Below are 12,209 nucleotides of genomic sequence, written 5' to 3'. Positions count from 1 at the left end.
TCTGAAGGAGGGGAAGTTTTATTCTATGCACAGTGGTACATCAGTAGAGCATGTCCAACTGATCTACATGTGCACTCAAGTATCTGTGTACAAGATGGGATGGAGGGGTGGGGGTGGGCACTTAAGTGAGAAATAGTTAGGAATCAAGGCCTTAACCTGTGAAGGGGTAGGTGGCCAGAAATAGAGAGGGAAGAAAACTCAGGTGAGTGGCGGGAGTAGCAATGATTGGAAGAGCGGGAATGTGTTTGAGGAAGAGCATGCTAGGTTTTATTTGAGGGTATCATGGGTTTTTGTATTTATTGAGCATCCCATGAGAGATGGGCAGCCATCAGAGGCTGGTCAGAGCTCAGAGGAGAGCTGTCCACCGAGAGTCAGCTCACTCTTATGTGCTGTAACTAACTATGATGATAAAAAAGCTAGAACCCAGATACCAGGCAGCAGGGCAGCTAGAAATTGGGCTGCGAGCGCTGGTCAAGAACTGGACAGATCCCACAGCTGAGAAACTGATCCCTGTCCAGTGACCAGTGAGATGCTGATGTCCATCTGCCTGATGTGAGGTAGGCACCAGGGCTGCCGCTACATGCGGGCCTCAGGAGAAGAGGAACAGACTGTGGACACGTGGAATTCACTGACTCGTAAACACTGCATCAGGCAGTAGTTAGAAGGGAGCCGAGCCTCCCGAGTTTGCAGGCCAAAGCTCTCCTGGCTTGCACAATCCAGGGTGTTCCCCAGCAGCGTCTACATTATTACCTCTCATCTCAGCACAGGGAAACAGCACCTTGCCTGCTCACACGGCTTTGTTTGGGTTACACTGGGTTGAGGGATAGGGAACAGATTGTTTTCAAGGCTGTTTGTAAGTTTTAACTTGTAACACGTGATCACCTTTTCATTTTTTTGATTTTCATAATAAGCATGACAGTTCTAGAACTGGGAAGGGCAGCTACGGAAAAGCTAAGGAGAAGAGGCAGGAAAAGTCAGTTTCCATTGGCTTTCTGAAAAGTATGACTATGTTGCCGTTTCGACCTCTTCTCGTTCCCAGAGTTGTGGTTTTAAGCATATTCACGATGCTGCACAAACACTCATAGCAGCTGTCTCCAGAACTTGGGTTTTCAAGAATGAAACTCTGGGCGGGACATGGAGGTATGGGGCTAGGATCCCAGCACCTGGGAGGCAGAGGATGGAGAATGGCGAATTTGTTGTCTGTACATAGTACACCTTGTTTATCCATTCATCCAGAGGTGGATATCTTCCATGTTTCCACCGTTTGACTATTGTGGTCAGTGCTACTCATATGTATGGAGTAGGGGGGTGGCTAGTGTAGTTGCAGATGTATGTGCACATACATGCTTGTGCCATGTGAAGGTTAGAAAACCCCAATTTTTCAGACACCAACCACCTAGGTGTGTGTGTGTGTGTGTGTTTATATGTGTTCATAAATATATAAATACAACCTGCTCAATTTGCTTAGTGTTGCATATATATGATTTCAGGCCTGATCATTTGGTATTAGATAACCAATTAGGGGGCTAATCCCTGTGAAACCCTTAGTTGCTCTAATTCTTTAAATATGAGCAAAGCACTGCGACAGTCATCCCCACCCCCATGTTAACGTGACTGTCAGTGTTGTTTGTGGCTCTTCAGGTCATGTTTAGGCAGCCATATTGTTGAGGTATCACGGGTGAAGCTTCCCTGTCATTTCTAGGAGACAGAACCACATAGCAACTTTCCCAGTCCAGACCTTAAAGTCAGTCCTGCCTTCTAATCTCAGCATTTCCACCAGGGAAGCTTTCTTCCCTCCCTGGGCCTATTGTCACATCCACTTGGTGAGGAGGTATGAGGAAATGGTTCTTAGGGTCCCTCCCAGGTCACAGAAGGTGTGAATCCAGTAGGAGGTGAGCACACAGGAGTGTCTGATCTCAGGAACCAAGGTGAGTTCCGCACGACTACTTCCTGTGGTAACAGGAAGTCAGCGAGGATTCAATTCAGAAACCAGGGATGAAATGGTGGCTGGTTCTTGCACTTGCTACGGGGTGATGTTGTCAGTAAATTGCTACCAGGTGGTGTTGTCAGTGAACACAGCAGCAGTGCCCTTGAAGCGAAGCTCGGTGCTGTGCATTGCCCAGCCTCTGGTGAGAAAATGTGACAGAGAGGTGGGAAAACTGGTTTTGCTATAGATTTTTGGCAGCCCTCACAAACGGATAGAATGTTCAGTAGACACGACTTGCGTGTCACCACAACTGGAGTTTTCTCATGGGCCAAGAACATGTTGACCCTGTTTCCTCCACTCCTTAAAAAAAAAAAAGTAAAAATAAATAAATTAGTATAAGGACCAGGCTTCCTTCTAATGGTAAATTCAGTGTAGGAGAGTGAGCTTTCCCAAAGCAGGGAGGAAAGTCCACCATCCAGTCTAGCCTCTGGGCTGCATGTCACTCATTGAATTGAGTGCTTGTCCTCTAGTATTTCTTTCTATCTGACCCACCAGGGAAACAGCACAGGTGGGCCTGACTGTAAAGGGAAGCCACCCGGAGATTCCTCACAGATGTGTGGGCTATGAGGAGGACCGTGTAGTTTCCTTTGGAGAGATATTGTGTGTGAGTGTGTGTGTGTGTGTGTGTGTGTGTGAGAGAGAGAGAGAGAGAGAGAGAGAGAGAGACAGAGGCAGAGACAGAGACAGAGACAGAGAGACAGAGAAAGAAACAGACAGACAGATAGACAGACTGACCGACTGACCTGGTTTCTCTGTTTTGTAGCTCTGGCTGTCCTAGAAATCACTATGTAGACTAACCAGGCTGGGCTCAAACTCAGCAAAAATCTACCTGCCTTTGTCATTTGTTGTTATTGTTGCTGTTACTAAAAACAACTTTTAAAATTTTATTTAACTGTGCACATGTTTCACCTGCATGTATATCTGTGCCTGCAAAGGCCAGAAGAGGGCATTGGGTCCCCAGGAACTGAAATTAAAGACAGGGGCGAGCTGCCTTGTGAGTTCCAAGAATTGAACCCTGGCCCTTTAGGAGAGCAGCTCTCCAGCCATCTCTCCAGCCCCAATATAATAAAATAGTTTTGAAAATCGAACTTCTATGGTGACTAAACATAGGTTATGACACTGTGTAATTTGTATGGGGGATGTGACTATATTGAATAAAAATCTAAAATAAATGGATAAATTAAAGAAGATGACTTTCTGGATGTGTAGCCTGAGAACAGCTAGTAAACAAAAGATATTTTTCCTAGATTGTGCCTGGTGAGAATTTTGTTAATATTGTGGTAACAATAAGCCATTTTCTTTTGAGTCGTTCATGCACACTTTTTCAAACCTACTGCCAAGGCCTTGGGGCTACCAATTCCTTTGGCTCTGGCTGGACTTCCGGAGACCCCCTCACTTCACTGCAAAGCAAAGCTGTTTCCATAGAGTAGAAACAGGGTTGTACGTGTACTGCTTTGGGGGAGCCTCTTTTTTAAAGTTGTACTTCCTGATAACGTCAGGGCGAGAGACCAAATCATCTTTGCTGAGGTTCAAGAAGGAGCGTGTGCTCCAATCAGCCCTCTCTGTATTTGATAGTCTGAAATAGAAGATGGGATTAGCCGGATTAGAAAAGTGGAGCTTTGTTGTCATGGAGACAAGTAGCCCTTCTGTACCAATGAATTTCATTATAAAATAAACTCCCATTTTTATATCCATTTGAATGCCGGTTTCGTGTATGAGTGTATATGTGTGCGTATACACTTAAGGTCTAGGACCAGCAACACTAGCTGGCTCTGAACCCTAAGAGCCACCTGTCTCTGCCTCCCACTCCAGCTCCAGCAGTTACAGATGTGCACTGGCCTTGACATGGCTGTTGCCAATCCCAACTCAGCTCCCATGCTTACACAGCAAACATCCAACCCACAAACCTTGGCCGTTTAAAGATCAAAATATACTTAGCTCCTTGTGAAGGAGTCACTGGGTGGAAAAATTCTCAGCTTGTTTCCTGGCGTCCCTTTTTTTAGTAAATGTAAAAGACACACTTGGTGTATTTTTGTTGGTATATTTTTGTTGGTTCATGCCTGAAATCTGGAGTCTACCTCTGTGGTCTGTGTCCATATCATGAGCTGTCCTTCGCTGAGGGCAGAGCTGACCTACAGATGCCGTCAAAAGGACACCTCCCATGACTGCTGCCAGGGGCTGGCTTCCCTCTTCGCTCCCCCAAAATTAAAGTGGTTTTTTAGCAGTCTGGAATTTCACACACTGGCAGAGCTGTGTGTGGCTGGTCCCCTCACATACACCGTTTAACTGGACGCACTCATAAATGAAAAATGATCTGAGTGCTTCGAGTGGGTGGGGCCGAGCTCAGCAGGTGAAGCTGGAGGAGAATCTCTGTGCTCAGCGGAGCAGAGCGGAGCGCAGAGCGCACTGGCAGGAAGTTGGAGCACGCAATGGTCTGGCTCACATTTTTTTGTTGATAGTTAGTAACCCTCTGTGAAGATCTGAATGGAGAAGGGAAAGAAAACACAGCAAAGTTTGGCAGCTGGCCTGTACAAGTTGCTGCTGGAGCCCAGTGGAGAGTGTTCACCTGAGCAGCTTACGATGCAGGTAGGAAGCCATTCTTAGTCCTATTTCCTCTCTAGCCACAACTTTTGACTCCTAGCGGCTTTTTCTTTTTTCTTTTTAATCAAGTATTTGAGAAATGAACAAGAAAGGACATGAGATGCTGGTCAGGAAAGTGTTTCTGTTACTACTTTGTTACTAGTTTGATCATCTGAGGGTAACTTTTAAAAGCGAGTCATGTAAAACCAGGCAGACTGTAAGTTAAAACCAGGTTTTAAATCGGCAGATGATAAATAGCAGGCACTGTTTAAGAACTAATACTTGGAAGATAGTTGACCAGAAATTGATTTTTCAAGTTTCAAAAAAAACAATCGTTACATTTTAATAGTTCAGACCCAAAGAGGGGCTTGCTAATTCAGCGTTTGGCTCACAGCTGGGGAATATCCAGAAATTGACTGGGATCCAGAGTGGAACTCCAGTGTGTGCTGGTGTTTTCTCCGGGGAGGCTGTCTGCCTCTGCCTAGCCTCTAAGTCAGAAAGAGAAATCAGGGAGATGATATGGTATGAATCCTGAACATTTGTCAGCCGAGGGGTGCATGGAGGGCTGGAAGCTATCACAATAATGTCCTTACCCCCGAACCAGGGAATGTTCTATTGGGGCCAGCCTTGGCTGTACCCACACAGGGAGAAAATTAAAACATTTGTGTCTCCTGTGGTTGTATCCAATCTCAGAACATCCTCTCTGTGGTGGGGAAACGGGACTCCAGTGATAAAGAGAAACAGAACAGAAATAGAGCCCAGCCCAGCCTGGTTTTCAGAACCATTCAGACCTTGCTTCTCCTTGTGTCAGGGCTGACCTGACGGAGATCCTCCCCTCCAGTGAAAAAGCCAGAATGCTGTGAAATTGAGCTGACCCTGGGGCGGGTGAGGGATAACATGCATGGTTGCTCTGAGGTGAGCCTCGGAGGTAGGTAGTGACCGAGCTGCAGCCTGGATTTGGGAGTTCTTTGCTTGCAACTTTGAAAGCCTGTGAGCTGCAGAGCTGTGTCTGAGAAGGCAGCCATAGGAGCTGCTTTGGGGACTGCTGATTGGTGGGCTATTTACTATGGTCAATAATGGCCCATGTTTTAGTTTTGATTTTAGGTCCAAGGGACACCTTATCGCTGTTCCGTTCCTGTGTCTCAGCATTCCACAGCCAACTTATACAGAGAGGGAACACTTTGGAGGCTTTTAGGATACCTCTAGCTCCTACCCTCCTTGCTCTGTTGAGCCAAGGTTTATTATCTCCCACCTTTCCTTCAGACTGCTCCTGCCCCAGTTAGCGAGTATAGTGACTTCAGTGACTCGATCTGAGCTAAGGAACCACCCTTTCCACAGGGCCCATTATGGAAGCAGTTAGGTCAACAAATTATGGCCCAAGGGCCAAGTCCAGCTTGTTCTAGCCTGTTTTTTATATGGCCTGGGAGCTAAGAATGTGTTTGTACATTTTAAAGAGTTGGAGAAACAAAGGTAGAGACTTATAGCTCACAACACGGATTTACTCTCTGACCCCTTAGCAGAAAGTCTGTCTTTTAAAAACTGTTTCTCGGGTTGGGGATTTGGCTCAGTGGTAGAGCGCTTGCCTAGCAAGCGCAAGACCCTGGGTTCGGTTCCCAGCTCCGGGGGAAAAAAAAAGAATAAAAACTGTTTCTCCGTATTCTTGGAAAGTGTGTCCAGCTGATGGGCACAGCTCATTGTGTGTCCAACAGTTTGTATAGGCTGTGGTTTTGAAAGCCATGTCTCGGTCTGTGTTCAGTGGCACCACTGCCTCCGAAAGGGTTGTGTTGTAGTTCAGGGACCAGGCAGTTGAATATATGTAGCGGGTCTAGTCAATGGCAAAGCATACCAGCATGCCAATGGAGTATGTGACTGATTGGTTCTGCATCTCTCCTGGTTTGTGAGCCACAGAAGCAGCCACACGTTGACTAGACGAGCATCACTTCTTCCACCAAGTCAATGCTGGCCAGACTTCTGCCACCTCAGTATTTCACACTGCCACTTCAAAAACAAAAGATGCTTCTTATAGTAATATATGTCTCTATGTACACACTATGTGTCAGAAGTTAACTAAATATGGTATCTCATTTAGAACAAAGTTTCCTTATGGATCCCTAAGCGTACTTAGTGGAAGCTTGCTAGCCTTCCCATGAACACCCAGGTCTCTGTAACACACAGTTTCTCATTGTTACTGTCGAGTCTAATAAGGGAAAAAGAAAATCCGATGACCTTGCTTATGTTCAACTTGTGTCAAAACTGCAGGCCTGGAAGCAGGGCTGGCTTCTGTAAGGAGCTTGTTGTCTACTGCAGATACACAGGAAGTCTTTCATAAGGAGGGCCGGGTTTGAGAAGGAAAATGAAAAGCCTGAGATTAAGTTTTTTTTCACCAAGATGTTTCAATCATCCATCCTCCCCCCAACTCCCATATTTGAAGACTGAATGTTGTCAGTAAAGAAGGGTGGGAGTGGAGCTTAGCTTGATGAAAAAAAAGAGAGGAGGGGTGAAAATGTGAACAGTCCAGTCCCTCACAGGAGGCAAAGCCTGGCAACAAGATTGCGTCTGTAACCCCTGAGGAGGCTGGTTGGTGGAGCCAGGACGGGTGGCTCATTAATCTGCCATGGGAGCTACAGAGCCTCGCCTATGTTTAGCAAAGGGGTTGGCTCTGAGTCTGGAGATTAAGCAACCTGCTGTTCCTGTAGGCACCGGAATTTCAGACCTTCAGAGACCTATTTTGCATAACTGTTGCAATCCTACTGGACGCCAACCCACTAAACTGGGCCAGGGAGTTGGAGGAGCTTGCCCCAAAGGCTAAAGCCCTGTTGTTGTGGCCATTCTTGGTGGGGCAAGAGGATGATGGGTCAGCTCCTGTTCCCAGGGGGCTTCCTTTGTATGAATGACACAAAGTGTCAGAGCCTTGGTTTGCCTGAAATCTCAGGGTCAGAAGGAGTCTTTTCAACTCCTGTCTTAAAGATACAGATACAGGTAGGTCCTAGAAGCCTTGAGCAGCTTTATTGAGCCAACTCATTTATGCAGACTTCACAGCATTAAATGTTTGGCTAGGGCATCTGCCTTCTCTCTTTGGCTATTTAAACAGGGCTGAAATCTGACATTTATTTATTGTTTCTTTTCCCTTTTTTTCTGACAATGAGATACACACACACACACTCACATATATATCTTTATATATATCCATCTATGTGTGTGTATAATCCATATATAAATATATATATTATATATATATCATATATATCCTATATCTACCTCTATAGAGATAGACAGATTTAGACAGATAGATAGATATCCTTTTTTAAAAAGTTTTATTTATTTTATATATATGAGTACACTGTAGCTGTCTTCAGACACACCAGAAGAGGGCATCAGATCTCATTACAGATGATTGTGAGCCACCATGTGGTTGCTGGGAATTGAACTCAGGACCTCTGGGAGAGCAATCAGTGCTTTTTTTTTTTTTTTTTTTGGTTCAACCCGCAATCAGTGCTCTTAACCACTGAGCCATCTCTCCAGCCCGATAGATATCCTTTTTAAATAAAGCTTTGTAAACCTACAGGAGAGGAACAGCCAAGCCAAATACAATTGATGATTTTGAGTATGTGAACATTTGCAATAGAAAGGGAATCAACAATGTCACATCCCTGTGGCCTGCAGAATAGATTTGACTGACTTTGTATCCCCTAAATACTTGTTGCCACCTTTAAGATGAAGGCCTCCCAGGGGTTGGGCATTTAGCTCAGTGATAGAGCGCTTGCCTAGGGAGCGCAAGGCCCTGGGTTCGGTCCCCAGCTCCGGGAAAAAAAAAAAAAAAAAAGATGAAGGCCTCCCAATGTATTTCTGTGTATTTCCTGCAGTAGGGATGATTCAATGCAAGATCCTTCCATGACAGCTCTGCCTTGTTTCTCTTAAAGCGTGGAGAGCACAATGCTGGCCTTCCTGCCCACCTGGCATCTTCGCCATGGCACGGAGGAGAAGGCACTGTGTGGTACACCACAGGATAGATCTTTGTGTGGCTTTGTGGCCCGCACAGGTTTGTCTGCCCCAGGTTTCAGGTGTGGCTGATCGTGAGGACATACTGCGATTCCCTCTAGAGTGAGGTGCAGGCCCTGAAAGCAGGTGACCTGGGTCTCGGGATCTGCTTTTCCTGTCATGATTTCTCCCTGAACAATCGGTTCACCTACATTTTACATGACCGTACCGAAAGTGACTCCTTGTCTTAACAGAAGAACCAACCCAGAGCCCACATTTTTAGTAATAGCAGGGTTTAGAGCATTGCTTCTCAATCTATGAGTCACGATCCCTTTGGAGATAGGGGGTCACCTTCAGAAAACCTAGATATACTTACATTATGATTCATAATCATAGCAAAATTACAGTTAGGAAGTAGCAACAAACTAATTTTATAGTTGGGGTCACCACAACTTGTATTGAAGAGTTTTAGCATTAGGAAGGTTGAGAACCACTGGTTTAGATTCTATTGGCTAGATTTAACATGGGATACAGGAGGACCCATTTCTCTGCCCTTCTAATTTCAACACTGACTTCCCTCCTCTCCCAGCGTAGGAGAGGGAAACCAAATTGCAAGTTAGCAGAAAGTGACTTGGAGAAAGATACAGGATGGCCTGTAGAATCCATTTGTTCAGAAGTCTCTCTGTTTCACTTAGATTTGGATGGACGGTGGGGACAGACAGAACACAGTTGTAGGCTGATTTTAAGGGACCGGATAGGCCTTGCATTGTATCTTCTCAAGACTTTATCTCACAACAACCGCCCACCCCCCAAAATGAGTTTTACAAACATTCTACCTTCCTTCTACAGTTAACAGTTGAGGATCTCTATCCAAATCAGAAACGGGTGGAAGCCCCTGAGGCAGAGGAGCAAAAGGTGATGATGCAAGGAGAGCAAATGACCTCCCCTTGAGTGACACTCCTCTCAGAGTCTGTGGTTTTATTCTTCATGGGACAGCTATCTTTCACTTTTGCCCTTTCCTTCTATTTCTGCCCCTTCCTGGGGGGAAGTGTTCACCCGTCACCTAGAGAAGGGTCAGCCTTCCAAAACACTCTTGTTTGACTAGCCAAATTCCATCTTGCCTCCAGCTTAACACCATATTAGACTTAAGTTTAGCCAGTTGGCTGCCTGTGGGGTAGAGTACTGACTGCCGGCCCAGCACCTGGAGTTGGAAAATATCACATGTATCTTATTGTAACAGATGTGTGACAGTGTTGGCAGAAGAGCAATAAAGACCCGGAAAGTAAACAGAAAAGGTTACTTCTAATTGCTGCAGAGAAGGTGGTAACAAGAAAGGATTCAGTTCAGATTGTAAGGCACAGGCCAGAGCTTGCTTGGCTTCAGTCTGTCCCTCAAGTGAACCAACGATTCAAGAGAGACTGGAACATAAAAGCTGAGAAACATACCTGGGTACATCTGACTGATCAATTTCATCATAAATCCTGCCACTTTCATTCATATATATATATATATATATATATATATATATATATATATATATATATATATATCTTACTGAGAAAATGCCTCTGTGAGACCTGACTATAAGGCATTTTTTTTAAAAGATTTATTTATTTATTTATTCTATATGAGTACACTGTAGCTGTCTTCAGACACACCAGAGGAGGGCATCAGATCCCATTACAGATGGTTGTGAGCCACCATGTAGTTGCTGGGATTTGAACTCAGGACCTCTGGAAGAGCAGTTAGTGCTCTTAACCTCTGAGCCATCTCTCCAGCCCCTTAAGGCATTTTTTAAAATTAGCAATTGATGGGAGAGGGCCCAGCCCATTGTGGGTGGTGCCATCCCTGGGCTAGAGGCCCTAGGTTCCCTAAGAAAGCAGGCTGAGCAAGCCATGATGAGCAAGCCAGTAAGCAGCACCCTCCATGTCCTCTGCATCTGTTCCTGCACCCAGGTTCCTACCTTGTTCGAGTTCTTGTCTTGATTTCCTTCAATGATGGGCAGTGCTGTGGAAGTGTAAGCAGAAACCCTTTCCCCCTCAACTTGCATTTTGATCATGATGTCTTGTCCCAGCAATAGAAACCTTAAGACAGATTATACCATAAGCATTTCCACCCTACCCCTGCTCCAACTTCTCCTGGATCGCCTAGTATGTTTCTCTTCCAAATTTAATCTCCCCCCACCACACACACACACACACACACACACACACACACACACACTGATATAAGAAATTCTTCTTTATTAGTTTGTTTGACTGATTGTTTTGTTTTTGAGACAGTGTGTAATGTAGCTCAGGCTAGCCTCAAGCTTCCAATGTAGCTGAGGATAAACTTGAACTCCTGGTTCTTCTGACTCTACCTCCCCAGTGCTAGGATTACATGAATGTGCCACCATCACACTGGCCTTTAAATTGATATTCTGAATGAGTTTGTTAGGTTGGCAGTCACTGAGCATCACATCTTAAATTTGAGTAGAGTCCGTTATTTTACTCTTAAGAGGAGAAATAAGTCAGACCTAGTGGCTCATACCTGTAACTCTGGCACCTAGGGACCTGAGGCAGGAGGATTGTCATGGGTCCAAAGCCATCAGGAGCTACAGGAAGACAGAGTTCCAGGACAGTCTGAGCTGCAGAATGAGACACTGTCTCAGCTGCACCCGCACACACGTACACTTTGAATGACATACAGTTGTTGTCACTGGGACTCCCAAAGGGGAGGAGAGTGTATTATCAATTTTAGTTCTTTCTCCTATGGGCTCTTCATCCATTCCAAAAGCAACCTCTAGGTCATGCTAAAATCTGAGAAGTCTCAAAGTCAAGGTACCATGCCTTGCAAATAGTCACCTTTCTGAGCCAGTGACAGTGGCCATCCCAGTGCTAATTGCTGTGGAGTGGTTTATTATGACAGGTTCTTGTTGTATGCAGGCTGATTCTCCAGTCACTCCCAACTCTGGCTTTTGCTAAGGTTTATATCCTACGGTTCTCTAGAGGACTACCAAGAGCATGTGTAATTTTAAGAGTGAACTCATGAGATGGGCTCACATGATCAGCCATGGTAGCCATCTGCAGCAGAGAGCCGGGGGAGCCTTCATACGAAGTACAGAGTTCGATAATCCAGCACAGAAGCCCCAACAGTGCTGCTGTGTAAGCCCACATCAGAAGCTGGGATCTGGAATCCATGGCAGTGCAGCAGAAAGAACACAGTTGCTCTGGAAGAGAGGCACAAGCAAGTGTCCTTTTGTTGTACACCATCTCCACCACCTTACACCCCACATCCGTCATTACGGGTGAAGAGGTACCCAAATCCAAGATGTCCTTTCCACTCTTTGCTGACCCCCACCCCCACCCCATCAGTCTTCCCTGGAAACCCTCATAGACACTTGCTACACACACTTCACTGATTCTTGAGGTAACCCTGAAGCCAAATGTGATGACCGAAATTCACCACCCCAGGCTATGAGCCCCGGAACACTGATCAGTAGCAACCTAGAGAAGGATTCATTTTACAAAGAGCCCATATAGGGCGATCATATGATATGGTTTAGGAGTTCTTTCGGGTGAGCAAACTTGAATAAGAAAAAGCTAATGTGAGTGTTATCTCTCCCCACACGTGTGTGTGTGTGTGTGTGTGTGTGTGTGTGTGTGTGTGTGTGTGTGAGTGA

At 45.5% G+C, this 12,209-nt stretch overlaps 1 protein-coding gene across 6 annotated transcripts in view; it reads left to right on the top strand.

The window, feature by feature from the left end:
* The window catches only part of Pdzd2 (PDZ domain containing 2), a 386,938-nt gene that overhangs the window by 238,176 nt on the left and 136,553 nt on the right, over positions 1 to 12,209 (top strand). The window contains exon 1 of one of the 6 annotated variants that reach the window (XM_087632903.1): positions 4,360 to 4,573. The gene's annotated coding sequence lies outside the window, so the exon portion shown is untranslated. 6 annotated transcript variants of the gene reach the window in all.

This window comes from Rattus norvegicus, chromosome 2 (genome assembly GCF_021556685.1).
Source record: "Rattus norvegicus strain SHRSP/BbbUtx chromosome 2, alternate assembly SHRSP_T2T, whole genome shotgun sequence".
Classification (NCBI taxonomy): domain Eukaryota; kingdom Metazoa; phylum Chordata; class Mammalia; order Rodentia; family Muridae; genus Rattus; species Rattus norvegicus.
The sequence above is the reverse complement of the archived record's forward strand: the minus strand, read 5'-3'. Positions and strand labels throughout refer to the sequence as shown.